This window comes from Pagrus pagrus, assembly GCF_965226575.1.
Source record: "Pagrus pagrus genome assembly, chromosome: 5".
NCBI classification, from domain to species: Eukaryota; Metazoa; Chordata; class Actinopteri; order Spariformes; family Sparidae; genus Pagrus; species Pagrus pagrus.
The window spans coordinates 16,480,725-16,505,123 of record NC_140189.1 but is presented as its reverse complement, the minus strand read 5'-3'; the positions used below and the strand labels follow the sequence as shown (position 1 = coordinate 16,505,123).

The 24,399-nt window shown below is 40.9% G+C and overlaps 1 long non-coding RNA gene across 1 annotated transcript in view; it reads left to right on the top strand.

The window, feature by feature from the left end:
- LOC311257507 overlaps positions 1-22,003 on the top strand; it is a 39,631-nt gene extending 17,628 nt beyond the window's left edge. The window contains exons 2-4 of the long non-coding RNA XR_014622629.1: positions 17,389-18,909; positions 21,178-21,326; positions 21,427-22,003. This is a non-coding gene — a long non-coding RNA (uncharacterized lncRNA). The remainder of the gene's footprint in view (positions 1-17,388; positions 18,910-21,177; positions 21,327-21,426) is intronic.
- Positions 22,004-24,399: the final 2,396 nt, after the last annotated feature.

The following is a 24,399-nucleotide window of genomic DNA, read 5'->3' as shown; positions in this document are numbered from 1 at the left end:
AAAAAAAATACCCTTACGTAGATAACATACAATTTCATTTTCTTTTTTTATTATGTTATTTCAAAGTTTATACATCCTATTCATCTGAAATGCAAGTTTGTTGCTATCGTGTAGAACAACACTTTCATGACGTTAGGTTGGAGAACTAATTTACTTGTCAGGCCACAGACTGAATGGTACTGCTAGTTTTGGGTAAATTCAAGCTCAAGTCATTTTCTTTAGTCTGTCCAGCAGCGAGATCGCTATTGGATAGATTTGGTTTATCAAAGATGCTAGCAAAGCAACGCATGTCCATACATTAAGCACAGCAGAGACATCAGATTTGGACCACAGTGTTTACCTATATCTCTTTAAATGTTACAGTTAGAGCTGAATATGACAACAGAAATAACCACGGTTGAAGATTTCACATATCTCCACAATGCAAAACAGCCGACAGTGGTCTAAAGCCTCTCCTTTTCTCTGTCTGTCTATCACTCAGTGAGGAGGGCTAGGCAGAACAATACAGCGAGTACACGCTGTACAGTGCTAGACACAGATTATAATAACTTAAAGGGGGAAAAGTGTGAAAAATGGTCAATAAATAAATGTAAAATGGCAGGTATGGTGCCACGGTCATTCAATATATGCTAGCCTGATTAGTTAAAGTTTGGGGGGTCAGTTCACTAAGTCACAATCTGACTCACCAGCAGCCATGATTAGGTGAGTATATGGTAGCCATTCACTCACTGATTAATACAACAGTGAAGCCTTTCAGTCGTAGGCAGTTCTAGGTAATTATAGAGCAATTCTTATTCAAGAACAAATACAATGATTCATAATTATTTATCCAATTTTACATTTATTGTAAATGAAAAAGATGGCCATTATATTCCAGCCCCTAATTATTGTTGTGTTTGGTCAGGTTTTCAAATGTTATTTTTCAATGCTCTGAGCAGCCACTGGCACAGCAGCAGTTAGAGCTACCAAATCTCAGTACATGAAGTGAAAACTGTAGAAACATGGCGGTTTCCACACGGTCCACCACAAGGTTTTGGAATAATTGGAGAGGACCCAAATGCAGAAACACACGGGAGGCACTGAAAGTGAGCTTTAATTAACAAAAGCCGAAAAATCCAACAACTATGTTATCCAAAAACCAAGAATGGCAAAATGCCATTGACAAACGCAAGGAAAAAACGTGTGAAAAAAACAAAACAGAAACATACCACGAGATGACAGGGGGAGACACTGGAGGACACTGGAAGCAACAGGCTCAGGTGAATAACACAGGGGAATTACACAGGACAACCTGACAAAGACATGAGGGAGCTGACAGACCATGTACACAGAGTAGTGATTGACAAACAAGACACAGGTGAACACAGAAAAATGGCGGGAAATTCACACAAAGGGAGGAACTGAAAAGCAACAAATGAGACATGAGGGCAAAACTTAAAAATAAGACAGGAAATCACAGAAACAGAGTGAAACATGACAGGAAGAGGACCCTCTCCCCCTGTAGATATAAAAGGTTCATTCTAAGGGAACCAAAAACACCTTGGTCTCAAGTGATTTTTGCAGTAATGACGATATAACTACAAACATTGTATTCCAATTTGGACCTGGACCAGAGAGGACAAAGAGATTCACTCCCCAAACCTGCTGAGGATGATCTGACACACCAGCAACCTCACCCCGTGATCCGGAAAGTAACACGTCACTCTGTTTACACTGACATCACATCACACTGATTACGCTGACAGCACTCTGACATCACTCTAACTTCACGCTAACATCAGTCTGACATCAAGCTGACATAAGAAAAACCTACATACTAGCCCTTTAACCAAAAAACAGCCATTGAACTCTACTCTATTTTATTCTTTTCTATTTTTAAAGTTCACTCTTAACCTTGTGGAGATCATATACATCACATGATCTTCATCGTGAAAGTAATAGTTTGTTCGGTTGTGTTCTGTTTCAAAGTTTATTCTTGACCGGAGAAAACAACATCCCTAAATAAGATACAGCACTTAGAATCCCTAAAAGGGTTCACATAGTAGCTTTTTGGATCGTCTATCATATCATGTTGAAGATATGTGATGTGATCGGAAAGCTTTGGAACAGTTTGGTTTATGTCTCTATGCTTTCCTACGTTGTTCTTGGAAACAACAAACACAATCTCAGTACAGGATCCATTAAGTAGCTATTCTGAGATCACACCACATGACATTCAGTTTACCAATTGTCATAGAAATGTTTTTGTTTTTTTACAACGTATTCATTATTTTCTGGGCAACAGCACTCGAGAAAACAATCACATGGCTGCCATCGTGATCATAGTCACGACATGATCCACAACAGCAGCTACATTGACCTTGTGGTGAGATTGTTTGCACCGCTATTCTATTCTGGTTTGGTCTAGTCTATAATTTCTGAAGAGCAAAACCTCCTGCTGTCTCTCCACATTCCTTTTTTTTTTTTATTTCTTTTTACAAATTTTATGGATGCTGATGCATACATTGACAGACTCAGCTTGAGAATCAACGTGATATTCTTTTGTTTATGCTGATGGTATTAACAGTCAGCACAAATCACATCAGGAAGGAAGTGTGTCATTGTGCAATAATTGGAATTATGCAAATAGTCACAAGGCAACACTTTGTAATAACCACACTTATTCATAAATTTCCTTTTCTATTATTAGTCCACTCCGAGGCAGGGACTGGCTTTTTATCATTTATGTGGTATTCATTATTTTCTGTCACCGCCTTATGTTGCTTTTATTGCGTCAACTTGTAAACAGAAGGACACGGAAAAAAAAACAAGTGCATCCTATTGAACAATGAGCAGGGAAACAAAGTTAACAGTCAAAGAAGCTTTTCATGCATAAGTGTTGATTTCTCAGGGGAGGATCAGCAGGCACTTTTTCTCTCCCTCCCAATTCGATCCACTCCTGCGCTGCTGTAAAGTTAGGCTCTGAAGAGACGGAAGAGAAATCCATACGTGTCTCTGTCTGGCCATTGATATTCTCCTTACTCCCTTCTTTTTCTCCACACCTCCATCACCCCTTCTCTCCTTCTCTCTTGTTCTTGCTTTCTCAGTGGGTCCTTGGTGGCCAATCCATCCTCACGCCCTCCACTGGCCAGGTCAGGACATCTAATATCCCATGGATTCACACTTTCTCTCCCTCCCCCAGCTGCCTGCACCCAAGGATCAGCCCCACCAACCCACCCACTCTTCCGCTCTGTCTTTCCTCTCCTCCAGCCTCACATCAATCTCGCAATCCTTTCCCTTTCTCTTTTCACCTTCTCCACCCTCTCTCCACTCTGAGATGTTTGCCATGTAATTCTTTCTGTCTACAGCGCTGCTCCTGTTTCCCCTCCAAAAGCATGAAGAATACTCACCTGCAGGCAGAAGATCACATAATGGTTTTCCCGCCCACCTCCACTTATGAACTCCAATTTGTCAGAATAATTAGATGAGCTTTATTTCCTTTCATTTCTCCATAACATGTTAGGCTTTTGCTTTATGACTTAATCTACATGGACACGGTGGTAGATTGACAGATAGACAGTCTTGAGCGCCGAGACATTATTTAGTAATGCATTAATGTAATGTGATTACCTTCAGTAATCAGTTAAAAAAACAGTTATAGCACCTTTCACAACACAGTTACAGTTAGAGTTTTTTACCATGAAAACTGAACACATTAAAACACAAAGAGAGTAAAATGGTCTATCATGTCATAAAACAGATAAAACCACTGAAAAGCCATTTCAGAACAGTGGGTTTTTAGAGGTTATTTAAAAAAACGAGACAGTTTTCATCCCCGATCTCCTCAGGCAGCTTTCAAAAGTCTAGGAGCTCTGACGACGAAGGCTCTGAAACCTTTGTCTAATAATTAGTAGTCTAGAGGTTTGTCATAATAACGTTGCAATTATTGATCCCATGTGCCAGTAAATTTATGTTTTTTTGTTGTTGTAATGTACAATGTCCACATCACACCTGCATTCAGCCCAGTAGCCAGAGAAAAATCTTGATGGTTAATGTTTCGGCGAACGACTGATATTATTACATTTGACAATTCTCATATCACATTCACATTCACATTCACATTCACATTCACATTCACATCACATTACACTATTATCTGGCTATCATATTGAGAGGCAGAGGGGATGGTGATGGAGATACTGTACAGGCGAGAAGGTCAGCATTTCAACAAGTGTAAGCGCTACACTGTTGGATATTTTTAAGGAGACCTTGGGACAATTTCCAGCCGTGTCTGTGGTGAGAGGAAACTGATATTAGGGAAGTCAGGGACGTCTCCAACCTTGTTTGTGGCGACCAAAATAGGTATTTTAAGCCAAAACACGTTGTTTTCCTGCCCCTAACCAAGGGTTTTTTCTGCCTAAATTTAACCAGATAAAAAGCACAGCACTGTCGCAAGGTAAAATTGAAATAAGCTGGCAATATTCTGACAGTTGGAGTTGCTGTGCAAGTTGAATGTTGACGAAACCAAAGTGTTAGACTTTTCTTAAAAATGTTTAAAATCATACCTGCCTGAATCCAATGTGTGTCTGATCCTGTTGTTTGAAAAAGTGGCATGGCATGAATGCATGCACTCAGCTAAGACTACTTGTTAAACCAGCTCCTTGAAAAAAAAGACAGAGTGTATTGTTTTCCTCTGCTTCGATGTTCGGTTGGTCAGGCCAAAGCTACCACGACAAGCGCCCAACAAGCTCCTATTCCTTGAATTGAAGAGGAGTGATCAATGCATATAACCTACAACTTATGACAACATTTTGAATCTATATAATCTATAGTAATATATTACATTTACATTGCTCACTTAAAAAATATAAAACTATATCTGAAAACTAATTTCTTGAAGTCTTTAATGAAGGTCTTTGTGATTCTTCATTTAAATTCATATTTATATGTTTGCTACTGATGGGCTTATTGACCTGGTTTTGTTTAGAATTGGTCTAAGGAACCTTGTAGCTTCACTGTCAGGACGGTTGATGGTTAGTAAATACCTCCAAACAGCAGGCTGGCTGCACGACAAACCACAATGTCTTATTTTCCATTTCTACATGTTAGATACAAAATATGAGTTGTGAGGCATTTAGTACATTAATGTGTAGTGCTGTGTAGATAGATAGATAGATAGATAGATAGATAGATAGATAGATCAGATACAGCACCTTGAGGAGAATGTGTAAAGGAATTGCACATATACCATATTGGTTTAGCTGACAGATAGTCGTAAATCTAATTTATTATTGGAGACTTAAACAGCATGTCTTTGAGTTTGGAGCGGAGAAGCCTGTGCTGGACCGTGTTGAAAGCACCCGAAAAAAATCAAAAGAACACCCTGACAGAACTATCTGCATTTTCTAAGCCCGCGCACACATTTGAAGCATTAAAAGAATGGCATCCTCAACACCAATTTTGGCCTGGTTAGCAAATTGCAGTGGGTCCACATATTTGCCTGCCAAAACCTCTAAAATGCTCTGAAAAATCCATTCATAAGTTTCCATTACATGTGAAGTGAGGAAAAGTTTGGAAAGTATTGTTTTGGTTTGAGAGGCGAGGATGTCAGATGTAAACAAATACTACTCTTCTTCTATACGGCTCGCCTATCATTGCTTTTAACTGCAGCCAGCCTTTTGGTCATGCTGCACCTAACCTCATTCTGTCATAACAACACCCCAGTGAGAGCAGTCAAAGGTGAAAAAATTAATGTGCAATTTAATGTATACATAAACTCACACCTGGACTGGCTGGTGGTGCTAAGGCTGCTGCCATGGGGATGGTCTAGATTCATTGCTTTAATGCGGCTCCTTTTTCTTGGCCCGACACGCAGAGGAAATTAGGCTGTTACACACTGCCACACACAATCTTGGGCCATTTCCAGAAAGAGAATTAGGAAATTAGAAAAAAATGAACTAAAGTATAATTACACAACTCAGACCTGACTTGAGCAGACCATTTCTTGGTCTGGTCAGCCTTTTAAAAATTCAAATGGGAGTGTAAAATGTCCGTTTTGGCTTTACTTACATGTAATTACGTATTGTGAAAGGTGATAACATTCAAAATGTTGAACCTTTTGAGAGAAGGGGTCAAAATTATTCCCCATGAGTTGGACATTAAAATTCTGCACAGCTTTACCCAGGCTTTTTATTTTAAAAGCACCATGAAAACTTCGCTCACCCACCCTTCCAAAAAAAGGGGGTGCATCTCTTAATTACTGACATAGAGCCAATTTGCGTCGAGCGTGTCTCTCAGCAGATAATGATAATCATTATAATTGCTTGAAGCGTTTGTTTCATGCAGCAAAAGCAATAATGTTCACTCAGATCTTCCATAATAAAGGCTCAGCACTTGGCTTCCTGCAAGCTGTTATACAGTGACTGGACGTGAATAATCATTAGTGGAATTGAAATGCAGGGGTAAATACATGGCTGTGTCTGTCCTCTCCTCTGTACTGCCTGTCTCTTTTTGTCGGTCCCTGGGTACAGCGCCAGCGACTGATCAAAGACTGACTCTGATTCACTCTGAATGATCAAGGAGAAGAGACAGGGAGCTCTGTGATTACTGAACATTGACGTTGTATCAATTTCAGTCATTCCACAATATGTGGCTGTCACACACAAGGTGTATTATGCACTCTGTCTGATCACCTGGGATCCAGTCGTGCGGGCGTTATTGATCATGAGGGATATTCTTGCATTTTACATGAGGGGGAATACATTTTGTGATCAAAAGTGCCACTGGCTCAAATCCACTGATTGCCTTGAAAGACCAGAGTTTGGGAAGTGAAAGCGGCATGCTCTCTTCTTTGTAATAACTATAACTGCGCTGGTTTCAAAGCAATAGTTCAGCTTTTCCACAAACTTGCCCAGAGTTAAATGAGAAAATAAATACCACTCTCACTGTATGTTCGGTAAATATGAGGCTATATTCAGCAGAGGAAACAGCAAGTCTAGCTGTTATGTGTATTCATACAAAAACCAAAGAGTAAAAACCAACAAAGTTGTGGTTTTACAGGGCTTTTTTTCATTTTGTATGCTTAATGCTAAGCTAGTTAACCAACTGCTGGACAAAGCCTGATATTTACAAAAATGAAAATGGTGTCATACCTTCATCCAACTCTCCACAAAAAAGTAAATAACTAGCTATATGTCGTAAAGGTTAACCAACTTCCCAAAACAAGAAACTTAACCTAGAACCTAGATAAACTAGAATTATTGTAAAGATGTGACAACAAGGGAAAACAGCTAGCTTGGCATAGTTACATCTTTCCTGTAAAAACAGACAGCAGCCAATAGCGCTGAATGTAGGTTATGCTCCACCCCACCCTCCGACTGCCGAGTCGCTGATGCTGACACTCCCTGGACTGGACTTCTTGCCAGGTTTGGCCCCTGGAAACCCAGGGCTGAGTCAGCAAGGAGCGCTTACCGAGCTAACAGCAGCTAACCACATTAAACAGCATATAGTGCTTACCTTAGCAACAAAGCTAACAGTATCTGTCTACCAGAAAACTCCATAAATCTACTTGGTACTGTAACTGGCCTCCAACGACATTCTCGGAGGCCGTGTACTGCTCTGGTCTGGAGGTGTTCATTGATCAGCTGCTGTTTAGCTGTTTGTTAGCAGTGACTTTAGCAACAAGTGAAGTTATCTGTCCAGAGCATGGACCTATAACTAGTGGACACAGCCCTCGAGGTGGAGCCCCGTTCCCTACTATGACAATTCCTATGAAGCCAAAGCCAAAAAACAACTTCCGGCCATGCTCCGGCCGGGGTTCTTCCGCATAGCTTCCGCATTGTGCAGCCCATACAGCATGCGCACTAGAGACTTCCATAGACCAAGCCGGCTGACTTCCTGTTTAGTGCACGGCTAACTTGAATGAAGATACAATGATTTAATCGTGTGGCTCTTCTAGACTGAAATGTTATTGGACCGAAAGGATCTCTTAGGGTCGCAGGGCATTACGTGACGCTGTAGTTACACGGTTCAGCCACTAAGGAAATTGGCTTCAAACCCAGACCCACTTCCTGGGGCTTGGTCCAGAGCGGCTCAAGGCTGTGCAGCCTGAGGGCAGCAGAGTGAAAAACAGCAAATATTTTTCCATAAAACATGACACAGTTTCACTGAATCAATGAATAAAGTTTTAAAGTTGTGTTTTCTGTGAGGTCCGGTCCCGGTGCAACATACTGTTCTGACCACGCTCTTCTTTTATACATCGATGGCAGCATCATAAAATGAAGAAAGGGTTTATTTGACAAATAATTGATATACTCCCTTTAGTGCGAGACGAATCCTCAACACTTCCAGTTTCCAAGAAGTTATAATCTCTAAAATATCATTACAAATACCTATAAAATGTATTTTTTGTCACTATTGGGTCTGATACTGACATATAGATAAGATATGGAACAAGACATATGTGATAAAACACTTGAACAGTGATTCTGACTCAGTGGGATCTTTAATATTTTCTTTGTTAAATATGTATGAAAGATGGTGTGAAAACTATAAGTTGTGTTTTTACAAGCTATTATGTTATACCGTATATGGCAGAGTATTTCTTGGCCGGGTCTCTCCTGTTTCCAGTCTTTATGCTTTGTTAAACTAACTGACTGAAAAGAAGCATTGCTTTATTAATCCCTTAGGGAATTCACTCATACAGTTTGCACAAAGGTAGGCATGAAATACAGGACCCATGGACATGCAATTGTGGGGAGATATGTTAGAGTTATGGAGCAGCCACACAGCAGTGCCCCCGGGCAGTCAGGGATTTGTGCCTTGCTTAAGGTCACCTTGGCAGTAGCCAGTAGGTGAACATCACCTCTCCTGCTACCAGTCCACACTCTGTACTGTGCTGAACTTGAACCAGCCACCTTCCAGTTCCTAAACTAAGTCCCTACAGACTGAACTACTGCAGCCTGATGTAGTCTCACAGAGAGCCAAGTGATCTGGAACTTCTGGGTTCTGTTCGAGAAGTAAGAATAAAAATTCACAATATTTGTCACAACGATAATAACTCAAATGTCCACAACTATAACGACAAGAACATTAGCAAGCGATGTTGGGATCACTTTCAGAGCGATTTGATAGAAATACTGACAACCAATCAATATTCTTCTGAATTTACAGGATGTTATGTTCCCAACTAATTAAACACTTATATGGAGTAAGTAGTAGTAATATTAGGTTGCAAATTACAAATTAAAAATCATAATTTTACCTGAGACATGGTGACAAACACTCTGTGGCACGGATCAGGTCTCTGAAGTTCATTTGTCCTTACTGATGACCTCTTTGACGATCCCCAGCATAACTGATGTTAACTCATACAAAAGTATGGACTTCAACTCTACGCCAACTCTTGTGACAGATTGTTTGCTAACTCCTCTGGTCTTTAAATCATTTTGTAAACCCATATGCCTGTGGTTTTCTTTTTGTTTCTCTGCGTAAGATACAGCATCGGGCATACTTTGTAACCCTCTAGATTTTCCTGGGAGACTCCCATTATTCATTGCACTTTCACTGTTTCCTCCCATGGTCACAATTCTCACATTTTCTCCCCTATTTCGGACAATTTTTCAAACTTTTTTTTCAACAGCATTTACAGAGAAATGGGGAGGAGAGAGAATATTTAAAAAAAAAAAGTAGATGCCCGGGAGGGAAGAATTCCCGTTTCTTAAGCAAAGTTATAAAGAAAAGGGGTTGTTGGCTGCCACGTCGAGTTTTGACTGAATGAAAAGTGATAAATATTAATGCCACCGATTTACATTAATTTTTAAAATTTTCATTCTTCAAATGATACCAGAATGCAGAACACATAGTCATTGAATCTCAAATTTCCGCTTGGTTTGGTAAATTCCTCCATTTTTGAGGTCTCAAGGTTGGAAAGTATTGCAACAGGTAATCAATATCCATTTCCCTAAGCTGTCAACACAGCTGGAGCACGCAGTGCGTGCTCGGCGTCACTGTTTAGAGAACATTATTGTTCATCAGTGTGGACGCTCATATCGTTTGTTAGAGTTATCATTGTAGATAGTGTGGACGGCCTTTCAGTCAACATTATGTTGACATTTGGCAAATGTCTTGATAAGGATGTTAATTTTTTGAAAGATGATCTAACATCATTGTTTTTACTATTTTTGTGTTTGAGCTTCCTTTAATGAACACCTTTTCCATAAGTCCTTTGATGGCTACATGGTACATTCAGTCCATGGGCCAGTGTAACAGCAGGAAAGAGAGAAGTAAGTTAGAACAGCTGAAAAAAAGTCTTAAGAAGAAAGCTTTGGTGAATTTTATGGATATGGATGAAACCAAGCTACCTCGACGGGGGTACCTTTGCTGCTTTGCTTGCACATTCTGTGTTCGCAAAGCAATCGTTGTTTAAGGTTTTCTAATAGCAGGTGCTGTAGCAGATGTCTTGGACGGCAAACCCCTGAAACACGCTGAATTTTTTGAGAGCGAGATGACAGAAATGCTGAATGAGAGACAGCATTGAGTTACAGAAGCTAGATGAGCAAAGGCTAGCCAAGACGTGACGTCAAGACTACAGCTCTCTAGTCAAAAAATCTAAAGTCTAAAAATAGATTTCAACTCATTATCGCCATGTACATTATATCTGATATATAGGGGGATGTGTGTTTTTACAGTACCACAGTGAAAAACATATACAGATATAAAAGTGGTATGGATTTATTATCCAATTGTTGGCAAAAAAAATGTCAGAGGATGTCTTAAAGGGAGAATCGTAACTGCTGTAATTGATTTGCTTTGTAGCTAACTGCAGCGTAGCAGGGCTATTTTGGAAAGATGTAAATAATGTTGACAGCACCCACGATATAAGAACATTTTATCAGTCAAGCAGACTGTTTAAAAAAAACAAACATTTGAATATTTTTTATTTAGGACCATCCGGTGAAAAGGATTTAGTTGTCAGAGCGTGGTTGTTGCATGGTATGCGGATCAGAGCATCGCCACAACAGAGATGTGAGGTATCTTATTTCAACAGGGAAAGTGGTTCTCCTGAGGTGACTGAGCCGTTTTGTTTTGGTTGTGGTCTAGCAGTTTACTGTGTTCTACAGGTGCCATGAATAAAACATTCAGACCCGTTAGAAGAGGCACCTTGGCCAGGGGGTCAGCTGTCCAAGTGCAGCAGGAGAATAGAGGAGCACCCCCATGATGAGAAGTGTGCCGAATGGCTGGCGTTTGATAGAAAAAGCTGCAGGGGCAAGATAGTGGGAGATTGGGTGCAGATTTAAAGCCCCATGATGCATATCCACAGGTAGGCTGCTACAGGGTAATACCCTTTGAGGATTACATCAATATTGGAGCTAAACATGTAATCATACACTGAGGCCGCGCTCCGGATCCATCTGGATAACCTTCAGTCCCATCAGAACGAATTTCCTTAGCCGGAATGAAGCTTCTTGAAATTATTCATAGGGGAAGCTGATGAACATCACAAAACATTTGAATTTAATCTCAGTATGCATGACTGAGGATGAATTTTCAAAACAAAACAGTGATTGTGCTGCTTAACGCTTTGCCCAGGACGGCGTGCAGATTCACATGAACATGAAAATGCAGTGTAAAAATACTACTCTATTGTATTCTCATATGCCATGACCAGCTTAATCACTGAACCTGAGAATCAACAGAGTCTATTTAAAGCCCTCATCTCAGGCATGAAGTAAGCCGAATGGATTCAAGATACAATCCTGTAACTTTCGCTGTCACTTAATTGCAAGACTACTCCTTTGATTAACTCTGCGGCTTTCTCCCTCTCTCCCTGTCCCTCTGGGAAATAATGGGGGAGGGGGGCATGTAGGACATGACTGACAGCTCGCAGTTTATCAACAGCTGCCGAAAGCTCTTCCCTACCACAGCAGATGTTCTCTTAAGGATTAAATCTGCCTAAAAATGAGCAATACGAGATCCTCTCAATTACTCTTATTCTCGCTGTAAAAACTTGATTAACTAATTAAAAGTTTTTTCAGTGGCCATCGTAAGCAATTATTGCATGCTTCGTTGATCGAGAGAGGAATGGCATGCGGCAAAGGAGGAAGTGCTTTTCAGTATAACACAGAATATGATTTTGTGTCCGGATGTGTCTCCCTCTGGGTGAGGCAAAGGCTCTGCCAGCGGATGCACGGCGTCTGCAGCACGTAAGGATATTTTAACACCAAGGCCGCGCTTTAAATTCCCCTTATGCTTTAGAAGTCTAGTGAAGGAGCTCCCGAATCACAAGGTAATCCTATCACAACAAGCAACCACAGTCAAGACCCTCATATTTGAGTGAAGAGTCCCCCTTAAGACAACGTCTAAGTGTTAGATTCAAGAACAGGTCAAAGAGGCACGGAGACGAAGGCTGTGTTTGGAATCGCATTATAACGTACTATTCATACCAAGTATTAAGTCAAATTGTGTATGTTGTGCATTTTCTAGCTGGATCAATTTTCATGTTCTTGTTTATCACTAACTTCACTTGTGATCATATTTTAGGTGAGAAAACAACTGTTTCAGTTTTACAAAAATTGAACTAAAAAAAAAAGTTTCACTTGTGCCTGCAGGGGAAGCTAGCAAGCCACACACAGTCACAGTCACACAGACCACTACAGCCAAGACTGCAGCAATATTTCTGTCTACTGTATCATATTCAGTCTGTTTATTTTCCATTATTAAAGTGCTGCTTTAGGTAAAATTTACAAGATAATGTACATAGTCAGATACAAATCCTCATCCTCCTCCTCTTCCTCCTCCTCCTCCTGGCTCTTTTTACTCCCTGTCTCCTCCACTGCTCAGCAGCCTGCTTTTCTGCTTCTCGTTAAAGCTCCGTCCACCTTTGATCTTAATAGGTAAGTTACCTTAATAGACTCTTCTCACGGCAGACATTGTACTGTCATAGCACGAAAAGCACAGGTGGAATTCATAATTTGGAAGCATTTGGTTTAGGTGAGCTATACAGGGCTCTGCTATTGTGCAAGCTCACTCACTGACATTGAAGACTCAATAGAATGGAGCCATTGTTATTGTTCACACCTGCGCTCATCCTGCTTTGACAAATCAAAATGTCTTCAAAAAATAAAAACACATGAAGCACATTACAGTTCTCAGTTGTGATCATTGTTGGAGTTGGAGTATCCCGTGCATGTTTTTTTAGCACATAAACATCGTGCTGGTTTGTGAAACCTTGAATAACCTTGTCCTTGCTGGCTGGAGTACTGTTGCTTGTAAACATGTTATCCAGGTTTTAGAACCTTCACTGCCAGTGTGCACAGAGACCTCCTCGACATGAGTTATTTAATAGGATGTTGGATGAAAGATAAAGTCTGACACCAGTAGAGGAGAGGTGGCTCAAAATCAAGTTGATCAATCTCAACTGCTTAGCAATATTAAGATTTTTATTTTTTAAATGTAAGTCAAATTACATTAATGTATAAATACTTCATTATCAAGTCCTGCATTCACAATGTTACTTAAGTAGAAGTGCAGAAGTATTAGCTGGAGAATGTAATGAATGTAGCAAATATTCAATATGCCAAACAGCTTCCTCTCAGAGTGTTACACTGGATTATTATTATTGATGCAGAATTTTAAATGGGCACTCCAGTGATTTAGTATTGGACTTGCAAAAAAGATTAATTAAAAGAATAGTCCAAACTAAAGCAGTGCAGCGGCTGTTACAGCGTGAATTTATGCCTGAGCAAGGATGGTGTCCTGGATCCTACATTTCCCAACTTGCAACGAGCAGCTGTTCATTTTAAATTTGTAGTCTCCGAGCCCACCTCCATCAGGGTTACTTTGTCAGACTTGACAATGCTCCTCCAGCGCCACATCAGACCCTCTTTCTAGAGGCTGATTAGCACTCTCCATCATCACTAGTAAACTGACCTTTATATGTCAGTTCGGTGGAGGTCTCCGTTTAATGTTGTAGCAGGTGAAGATGGAGCTAATTTTAACTACTTAATATACTGTTGGGTAGTTTAATATGTATCTATGCGTCACGTTATATAAGCTATTCATTAAATGTGTATGAAAATGAGTAACTAGTAACTAGAGCTATTACATAAATGTGTGATGGAGTAGAAGTATATCGAAGCAGAAAATTAACATATTGGTACTCAAATAAAGTTCAAGTATTGCAAAACTGTAAGCACTGGTGGACACAGGGGTGCCCCCATGTTCAAAAACATGCAGCGAAAGTGCCCTCTTGGATGCCCCTTTGATTGAAAAAACATGATAAAGTGCCCTGTAGTGTGCCCTTCCAAAGAACAGAACGTGGTGAAGAGCCCTCTCTTCACTATAATTATATCACGACTTTCTGCTCGCTGGTGCCCCTCACATACACGTGGTGCCTTTTTCACCTTTTTCGCCTGTACGCAATTCTAAATGTAGCCTACTTACTCTCCACCCTTGCTGTGGAGGTAGTAGCTGGAGGACGCTGCCACAGTACTGCGAAAACGTGGACACTGTTAATAATCATGTATCGGGTCTATTAATGACCAGGTTCTCGCATTGCATGTAAATGTCATGTTCTGAAACCAGAAAAGATTCAAAATCAGGATAGTAGCGTGAATGTACGTAAATGTATAGGTGCGTGTGGACCTTTGCATGTGTTACACATGTGCCATGTCAGTAGAAGAGCTCAGATCTTTTACTTAAGTTAATATCACAGTAAGTAGTAAAAGTATTGAAAACAGACTTCAGACTTAAAGTGCTGAAATTCAGAGTTATCATTATGCAGAATGGCCCATTTCAGAATAAAATATGTTATTAGATTATAATTATTGACGCATTAATTTAATGGTAATCACTGCAATATTGCAGCTGGTAAATGTGGAGCTAATGTTCATTTATTCATAAACTTTTTTTATAGATACTGCTGGGCTTGTGATTTTGCCCTTGGGCATCAGTAGAGTTCTGATACAATAATATCATATATCACCTGTTCATATCTGCAAATTAACTAAAGTTGGAGTAAAAACTACAATATTCCCCTGTAAGTTGTTGTGGAGTCTAATAGGTATAATTTCGCAGAATGGAACGGTTGTACTTACTGAAGTGCAGTTCTTAATAAATGTCCTCTCCAGTACTGCACAGGTATAATTAAACAGGTGCTTCACAAGGCGCACAAGATAAATGTGCTGAGTGGTGACATGAGTAACTAGGAAAGGAAAGCAGAAAAAAAGTTGTATTTATTTTTTTACATAGTCTGATAAAGGAGCACTATGTAGTTTCTGAAAAAAAATCCAAATTCAGAAAGTTAGCATGTACAATATTAGTAATATTAATAATAATAATGCAAAAGAAAATCTTTTTTTAAATTCTTCAGCCGACCTGGTCATAATCTGTGGACATGTGCAAGTGTATACAGTATGATGGCCACAAAAAGACACTTATTCAGTTTGTGTGCTGTAAAGTTTACGTGTCACTCCCTTAAAATGACTTAAGTTGCTGAGAGAAAAATCAATGAGGACGGACAATGTGGAGAAGACTTAAACATATTGTCTGTGGGATCCATCTAAATTTTAAGCAGGCAAAACAAAGTCAACTGAGCTTCAGGATAAATTTATATCAAGAATTTCTCTCTAAGATAAATTTGTATGCTAATATCAAAATCATTCTAATGGCCAAAATGTAAATGTTCTCTGAGAGAAACTGAACAGCTTTCGCCCCGGGCAACACACTGTACTGGATTTTGCAGCAACAGCAGAAATCACACCTCTAACTTTTTAATTACACCCTTGAGAAGCGCAGTTGACCTGTACGGTGATGTCTGCCCGTCTCCGCGTGGGCTCCCCAAGCCAACCTCAGGTCATCCTGTCCAGCCCAGACCCTTGAGATCTTCTCCTCAATGAGGCCTGGAGTGCTGATGGAGTCTAGAGGTGTGACCCATGAAGTGGTCCACCCTTCCCTTGCTCACAGCAGAGGACCCACTCCTCCTCTAATTTAATCCTCTGAGCTTTGAGACTGAAGTGGACGCATTACACACACACACGTGCACACACATACTGTTATTTGTGGCATTAAGTGAACTGTAGAGTGTATAGAGATGTTTTTGTGCTCGCTGGAATTCGAAAAATCATCTGGTACTCATTTTTCTGTATCTTTTCATCTCTATGTCTCAGATATGAGTGTAATATTTTTGAGGTTAAGGTGTGAATTTACGTGATGTGTCATAGTCGAATAAAAACAGGCTGTTTTTCCCCTCAATATCCTGTTCTTGTCAGTATTCATCTCTTGTAAATGATCATGAGGGCGACTATGCATGATTTTACAATATGCAGAGTTATATGGCTGTTTGTGTATGCCTGCATGCATTAGCATTACTTTTGTATCTGCAGATAAATCCAGGCACTCACCTTTGTCTGTGCGTGCCATTTCATGCATGCGGCAGTGTGTTTATGTACCAGACCAAGCCTATTTGCATCCGACTTTTACTGCCATTCAAATCATTTATTCACCTCCCGGCCTTCAGCACGGCTTCTGGCCTGCAGCTTTGTACCAGCAGCTGGGTAGCACAGCCTTCCCCAGGCTTCCCCCGCAATCTCTTGCTCTTTATCATGCATGGCACACCGCTGGACTACTGCAGGCACAGAACACTTCATCACCACAGCCTGCAGAGAGAAGCAGAGACAGACAGGAAGATGGGCTCAGGGTTCAAGAAGACCCCTATTAGGATGGGATATCCCATAGGCTGGCTCAGCTCGGAGCTTTTTGCCCCACTTTCAAATATAAGTATGGGGTAAAATAGAATGTCAGTGTTTTAAGATTATTGGCAAATTGCTTGGTGATAAGGTTACAGATCAACTTCATTTTAATTCACTCACACCAGCAGGCGTTTCCCTCCTTAAATTCCAGCCCGAGGGTATATCTGCAGCTAACAGGCTTGTGGAGTGGTTTCAGCGCACAAATCTGTCAGAGGACATCTCCGCTGAGAAAAAAATGTTGAGTTGAGACAGAGGGGAGCGGAGGAGGGAGACTGTTTCCTGGTGTCAGCTCTAACTGGGCTGGGACTATTCAAGCTTCTCTCAGGTACACTGATATCATCCCTGACTGCCTGCTGTGGAGAGAAACAGTTGCACCGAGGTGTCAGCTTTAAGTGGGTAGGGGAGTTTTGTCACCGATCAGCTATCAGCATCTCACAGTGACTCTTCACTGAGGTGTTCTCTGAGCCCACTGGATGTGGATTCCTGCCACCCCTCCCTCCTTCTATTTTTATTTCTCTTCCTTTCATCGTTGGCTCCCTCTCTGCCTTTATTTCCTTCCTTTTCAATGTTTCCTCTCCTCTCTCAGGAGAGTGAATAATCTCTTTCAGTATCATGGATAATGGCCGCCCTCTATAACAGAGCTGTCTCTCCAATTCATCAGGTCTGACCTTCAGGGTGCATCTTGATGAGTGCTGAAGGTAATGACACCGCTCTTCTCCAAGGCACCCGTAGAAGAAAAACACCCCGAGTGGTGAAAGGCTATGATCAAATCAAGTTTGCATCTGGTATGATTGTTTATCTGATATGATTTTGTCTGTGATGTATTGACTATTTCTTTATTAGGAGTTATGCTGATGCCACGCACTCTCGGGCCTCTCATTTAATTTATATGGTATCATTTTCACCGCATAGTCCTTGAGAGTGCTTTGAAATCTAACAAAGCAGCAAAATTAATTTGTCCATGTTTTCAAAATGTATATGTTAAAGGGTTACTGCGTCCCTGCAGGCATGGAGACTGGAGAGAAAAGTGTCGGCTGTGTCGCAGTGAAGGCTGATCTCTATAGAGGCTCCTCTATTGTCTGTCGGTACGTCTGTTCTGCTCTCTGCCAAGCCGGCGCAGAGACAGAAGCATGAGCAGAGTCGCTGCCTCATAAAGGACATTCTCTATCCGCTCCTGGTTCTGGGCTGCCGTTCAACCGTAGGCAGACTGCTTCCTGCATGTGTGGGCAGAACAACTCTATATCATCTGTTGGTTTGAATAGACAGCTCTTTGTAGAGCGGCTTAGTGTATGTTTGTCACAGACCCAGCCAACACATGTTTGACAGTGATCAAATATTTGTGGTGTGTGTGGAACCTCCTACTCAAAGCAGTGAAGGGCAGCTCCATCAAATCAATAGGTATCAGCTTTAAGGGATGAAAATGATGATAAATGAGTGAGGAGAAATTGATGACAAATGGCCTGTTGTCTCGTGGCTGTGTTCACCACTTTCTCGCTGGGCGCAGACACTGGCGCAGCAGCACATTCACCTTTTAGCATTTCAAATTTTTTAAATCCTGATTAGCTGGGGCCTTAATTACTGAGGCAGGATTATTCTGGTGCATAAGTAGTCGGGCTTAATAGTAAGCAGCATGATAGTTTGTCACTGTGTTAGTGCACATGTCCATCTCTGGCAGTGAAGAATCATTTCTTCCCCCAGAATGATCGCTGATGGTGCAGACAGGAGTCTTCTATCTCTGAGCTAATGAAACCATCCTGACACATCATTCTCCCAACACTAACTTTTATCTCCTGTCCTCCTGCAGACTGCAGTAAAATCACCATTATTCTTTCTATGAGTGTGGTTCTGTGTGTGTGTGTGTTTGTGTGTGTTTATGCCTATTGCCTATGTATGCGTGAACAGCCCCCACTATTCATCAAGATGTCACCTGTAATGGCTGCTAAATTAACCATGTGTTTCGGGGAGCAAAGCTGGCTTGATAAATCTCTCTGTGGCAGGAGGTGTGTGTGGTCCACTCCCATCCACCTCTAAGGTGACCTTTCTCAGGTGAGGAATCCTCTGCTAACTGGATTTCCTATACAGCATCGCCACAGAAAAGATGTTTTAACGGATGGCCAGTTGATCAACTGCACGAATCCGGAGAGCCAAAGAGAAAACAGATCTTCCTGGTTCTCTCCCAGAAGTAAGACAACCTAATTCCAATTTCACCAAAAATTGAGTCCTACAACTTGGTCTCGGTTAACAACGCTTTGTACTGTTTTAGTTCGGTTGACATTTTGAGGAGGACATTAAATCACAGTCAGCAACAAAAATGTCCAAGACCTATTTCTGTTATGGTACTTTGTGACCAGTCAACATCATACTGCTATTTCCCTTGCTTTATCTAAACAGGGATGGTACATAAACATAAAAACAATGTAATATTTATTCCATTTACTCCAAAAAAATATATATCAGTTTTCTCATACTGTCCAGTGCTGCAGTCCTGTATGTCTGAAACGCAATGTTTTAGCTCCTGTCTCTTTAAGACCCACCCTCCTAACCACCAAGTCTGCTATGATTGGTGAGCTCACACAAGCCTGAGCCAGCAACGCTAACAACAACAGAGCAGCTGTCTTGAATCAATTCTTATGTGCCTAACTAGCTGCTGATGAGGCAAATGTGTGACATGGTGGCAAAGTGTTACCATAGTACTGTTGTAACTGTACAATTAAAATGATAAATAAAAGTAATTTACAAGGACAGTATTTTTGGCGAGCTTAAGACTATTGATAAACATCTCCAGATAGACAGACTGAGGCCAGTTGAGCAGCCAGCTGTGGACAGAGGGGAAAATGTTGGAAAACATTTTAAAAGATCACTATTTTGATGTTTACAGTGGATCACACAAACATGTTGCTTGATGAAGCCACACAGAATTATCACCTGACTCTGCAGTCACTTCAGTTCAATTCAAAGTGGTTTTACTGCCATGAGAAACATACATTTACATTGCCGAAGCAAGTTTGTCATAAAAGCAAACAACAACAAGATGTAGATAAACAGAATAAATGTGAGTCCCAGTCCCCCTCAGCTCTGTCGAGCATTTTAGCACCTTTCAGCTTACTGTTTTGATTTCACGGCCTCGCGATTTTAAAATCTGTTTAATAAGATGTGATGAAGGATGTTTGAGCATGATTTTGTGACATCGCACGTTTTTCTGAGCTTATCACGGTCCAATATTTAATTCACACAAGTGTGATGTGGAAACTTGCAGACTCCAGTGCACACACACTGAGAACGAACTCACACACAGTCACAGTTATTCATAGTCATAGATTCTGGGTTTTCAGTGGGGGAAAAGGAGTAGATATAATTTAAAGACTTTTTAAACTAGTTAGAACCACGACTCCAGAAAAACTGGGACGCTGTATAAAACATCAATAAAACAGATTGTGATGATCCTTCTTGACATATACTCAATTGAAAACAGTTCAAAAACAAAATATTTAATGTTTTACCTCATAAACCTCATTGATTTTTGTAAATATATGCAAATATTCTGAATTTGATGCCAGCAACACATTTCAAACAAGTTGGGAAAGGAGCAACAAAATACTGGGAAAGTTGTGAAGGCTTAAGAAGAACACTGTTTGGGACATTTGATAGATAACAGGTTCACTGGTAACAGGTGATAGTGTCATGACTGGGTGTGAAAGGGGCATTCTGAAAAGGCTCAGTCGCTCACAAGCAAGGGTGGGGCGAAGTTCACCACTCTGCAACAACACATGACTGTATAAGAGACATTATTACACTGGCCTGAGAACACTTTGTAAAACTGTTATCATTTAACACAGTTTGTTTGCAAATGACTGCATCCTGTTTTCATGAAGTCTTTGCACAGTGTCCCAACCTTTTTGGAATCAGGGTTTTCATTGAACTGAAAAAAAAAAAACCCCCAAAACAAATCAGATATGAAACGATACTCCAAGCAGAGTATTTTCATGTCATAAAAGCAATTATCCAGCAGCAGCAGTCTGTGCGCGACCTGTCCAGCAAAATAATGATGCTTTAAAGCAACATTTAAAGTTACTATTTAACTATTATGTTCCTATTTTTTTTTTTTTAAATAACAGCTCTAAAATCAGTTTAAAGGCCATATTAGTAAGAAAGGTTGATTTTTGAGTGTCATTCCCAATTTGTCAAATAATGACTCTATAGGTTCCCCAACCTGGAGCGTCCACAGACAGGATGAAACCCTCGCCAGGAGCAGAGGGTGTTTTCATGTTAATAAAACACATAAATGGAGAAGACCTACCTTCTAATATTGAACCTAGTAAAAAGCATAAAGTAACATTGGAAGTGGAGCTAAACCGACCTGTTTTCACCAGTGACATGATTAGTTTACAATATGTCATGATTGGGACTTTTGTCGTTGCTGTTTTTGTCGTTTCTTTACTTGTGTTTTCAGAGGTGCTCTGCAGAGGCAGGGCGTGGCTTTCCTGATGGCTAGAGCTGCCTCCTCTCTCTCACCTGCAGCTCATCTTATCATCAGCTCCAGCTTAAGCACTCTGGTCTGCTCTCCACTCGTTGCCAGATTGTTATCGACTCCATAACGTGGTAGCTGGCTGACTTACTCGAATCTCTCTCAGTGACTTTTTGCCTGCATGTATTTTTGCTCTTTGTCCGTTCTAACCTCAGTTCTTCTCAACCTCTCCAGCGTTGGTTTATCTCCGAGCCCTAGCTCCACCAGCCACCCTGCCACCCAGCCTCCCGCACCTCTGCCACCAGCCTCTACTCGACCTTGGACCTTCCGTGCCCCATTCAACTAGCGTCTCCTCTCAAGCCACAGCTGACGTTGCGGTGAGCCCAGCTACCACGCCAGCTGACCCACAGCCTGAGCCTACACCTGTGTCTCCTCCTCCTGTTTTCCTACTGAGGCGCTGCCGACTCCGCTGTGAGGCCGGCAACTCCACCTGCTACCAAAGCCCAAGCCAGCGAAACTGTTTGTTCAATATATTCCTTTAAACCTTTCCCCAGTCTGGTTGTCCGCTTTTGGGTGCTACAGTACCTACTGTACAACACCTACTTATCGTCACACAATAGTCACATTGAACAAATCATAAAAGAGCAACTTAAAGAGTCTTAATGACAGAAAAAATTAAAGATGACAGAGAAATGACCTTGACATTTAATAAGGTAGTTGTGTGCATCAGGTTCGTCCACTTTGATGGAGATTGGGACTGAAAGGACACTCATCATCCACTATTTCTTTCTTTTCTACATAACTACGCGGATGGTTGATCATATAATTCATATAAGATAATTTAATTGCTTGCCTGACTGGCCATAGCGATTTAGATCCTAATACCTAAAAAGACATACTGTACGGTTTTCTCTCTTTATGCTGTTAATTTAGCAGAGAATTTAGAATTTGTATTGATTGCCATCGTCAAAAAGTTGGCCATTCTGCGTGCTGACTCGGCTCAGACCACTGGGGCTCGGCAGCCTCTACGGACGTCATGACAGAGGGGAAGAAACCGAAGATAACATTGATGAAAGAAGCTAAGAGGAGAAAAAGAGTCAGTGACCAAGCAAGGGGCAAGAGAAAAGAGAAAATCTCAGACTTTTTTCATTGTTGACAGCTTTGCTAAACTTCAGTTCAATGCAGTTTCAGGGCTGCAGTTCTGGGACCCTTTTACAATGTGACCCAAGGCAGCAAAACAATGTTAACTGATGCGAGTGGCTGACAGTTCATGTGGGGGAACATTAAACATTCAACACAGCTGGAATAATATGATTATTTAAAAAATTATTAATTAATTTGTAATTTGAAACACCTGAGTTGTTTTTTATGTTCTTGCTAAATCTAGCTAATTACTATGTTGGTCGACAAACTTAGGGTCCCTGAACTGCGGTTCTGAGCCTGCTGCCTCCTCTACTGCAGGAAGGTACAAGGTAATTTATTCAGCATTATGCAACACAGGGGTGCATATGGAAATGGAAGTTTGTAACTTCATGCTACACACATTACAGGACATATAAACAGTTATTTATATACATAAACACATAGTGCATCTTTTGAATCTGTGTCAGGGTGTATGAAAGCAGCAGCAACAAGATGGTGATGATGATGTGGTCACAGCTTCATATCAAAAGTCTGACATCTGGGAACCACCACATTGTCTGTGTGTGAGCACCAAGCATCGATTGTTGGTTAGTCCACCTCTCCTCGTCCAGCTGTAGCCCTGCGCTCTGTCAGCTCAGAACATGGTCCCAGAATGAGTCCCGTTTTGTTCATGTCCTTTTCCTGTAATCAGACATTAGCCAGGAGCAGCCTTAATCCAAGATGGACTACCATGGCTCTTATTCCGACTCTCTTCCTCCCTGTGGCGGTCCAAACGGTCAGGTTGGATGGTCGAAAGACGCTGCGGGCCCTGATGGTCTCAAAGTCTGCTGCTCTTAGTCCAAAAAAATGGATCAAAACCATGAATCTTCTCCAATGATGATGACAGTATTTCTGCGATAGGCAGTACGTGTTTCAGCAATAAAGCCAAAAAGACTAAAATGTTGCATAATTTGAAGGAGCTACAGGCCGCTGTATATTCACGTGTTACCGTTGCCATTAACATGATATTGTGATGTTTGGTTGTGTTAGCAAAGTTGTCAACTCGCTAGTTTTTGATCATAAGGCATGTCACAGCCCTTTTCCACAGAGGTTTAGATAGTAGCACGTTATAGTCAGGTGTTATTGACTCTGGTTCAGATGAGCTTTGCGTGTTGTTATTGTTCTGAGTTGTATGACACGCTTTTGCAAAATGTGACGCCTGAGCGTGCATGTTTTCTTCAAGACATATGTTTTACAGTCATAACATTGTCATGATATGCTGAGATTTGTATTCACAAAAGTAGTGTTGCAGCCAGAACTCTCACAAAATAGTAATAAATTACCACATAATGTTGCTTCAAGACAACATGGGTGAATATCACGGGTAAGGGAAGAACGACTGATGTATTACAGTCTGTGTGCGCTGCTTTGCTGGTTCCATGATGTGAGCTGCAGTTGTGTGAATGCTACCAAATTGTTTGCCAAAAGAATAAATCATTGCTTTTAACTTTGTTCATATTACATAGGCAAGTGCTGTGCAGGAAATTTGAAAACATGACTTCCTCTCTCTTATCTTCCAACCAATTTTATTTAATATCTAAACGAACAGATAGCCATTTATCTCTGAATGTGGATAATAAATCAGAGGAACATGTTTCATTTTGGAAAAGCAGATGTAAGAAACCATTAATGAGAGATTGCATTGAGTTACAGAAGCTAGTAAAACAGCTGCTAGCCTGGAGATGACGTCAAGACGCAGAGGCTCTTTGCTGGTTTTCAAGCTGTTTTTGTCTGTTTATATGTGAAGTATGAGTGATAGGTCCGACATGTTGCGAGCGTCTTTACAGAGCACCCAGTGGTGTGTGCTGAATAAAATATGGCAGAGAAAAAAAACACCATTCAAATGTTGTAAGAGGAGTAAAAAAGGGTCGGGGGATTGCGCTGTAATGATTTTTTGGCACTGCCTCAGAAAAAATGGCGAGGATTTAAGTCAAAGGAAAAATAAAACAACAGAAAGGGTCTGTTACAGAGAGGAAAAACACAACAAAAGGAGCAGTATCCTGGGGTGCAGATTGATTCCTATCA